The sequence below is a fragment of the Penaeus monodon genome, chromosome 25 (genome assembly GCF_015228065.2).
Source record: "Penaeus monodon isolate SGIC_2016 chromosome 25, NSTDA_Pmon_1, whole genome shotgun sequence".
In the NCBI taxonomy this organism is placed as follows: Eukaryota; Metazoa; Arthropoda; class Malacostraca; order Decapoda; family Penaeidae; genus Penaeus; species Penaeus monodon.
Window position 1 is genome coordinate 18,893,176 of NC_051410.1, and position 1,125 is coordinate 18,894,300.

Below are 1,125 nucleotides of genomic sequence, written 5' to 3' on the forward strand. Positions count from 1 at the left end.
CTCCCTCACACACACACATTCTTGCATTCTTGTAAAATCTTATTTGTACAGGAGGTGCACACAGGATTGTTTTAGTATTCAGTGATTTGAACTGTTTGTCAAGAGTTTTGTACTGTTCAGTGGATAGAAAATTTTAAAAAGTTTGTACTGTTTTCTGAAAGAGAATGATCTTCATAATCTGACTTTGTACAAAGAATATACAAGTAAGTAAAGTTTGCTACTGTTTTTCAAAAGAAATGTTTTTCATAATTAGACTTGCTGTTTTGTTTTCATTTCATTGACTGTTGTTGGATGTATTTTTATATTTCATATTTATGTATAAAAATATAATGTTTAGATTGAAATTTTTACAATATATGCGCAAGAATTTGATATTCCTGAAAGTTAGTGAATGATGACAGATGATTTAATTGGACCGTAGTTTATAAAATTTTGAAAATGAGGAAATCTGTGCATATGCATAAAAATATGAAAAAAATATTACTGTCATTTTGCTTGATTACCTCAAAGTATTATTAGGAAATAAGGAAGTATTATTCCCAAGTTTTGAATATAAACCATGTTGTACCTCTATAATAAACAGCTTCTCCCTTCCTTTAAATGTGATATATTCAAATTAGCTTCCGTTTATATACTTTTTGAATGCATTTGTAAATAATACATTGAAAAGGATGTATATTGTAGTATCTCTCATGATATATGTTTCTGTGTTTAACAAGATACTGTCTAAAAGAAGTAGACAGTATATGGTGTACCTCTTTTGTTTACTTACAATAATTTTGCTTGTTTTGAAGGAAAGTGAAAGTCCATCAATAAATTATTCATATAATAGTACCTGTTTCTCAATCATTCACATAATGTTTAGTCTTTAGAAAAATTATTGTCCCCTAGAACATTAAATAATTAAATAATGTTTATAAAAAATTAAGTCTGAGTTAATTATACAACAAATTTAAATATCACTGTGTTATGGAATTGTATGATGAAGACATTTGATATAGAATCCTGCTCATTGTGAACATTGAAAGAAAGTTGCTGTTGTTCATGTTTCGACTTCCCATAGATGAGACAGAAAATATTTTTCCCCACTGATCTGTTCTTTATTTCCTTTTTTGTTTTTGTAAT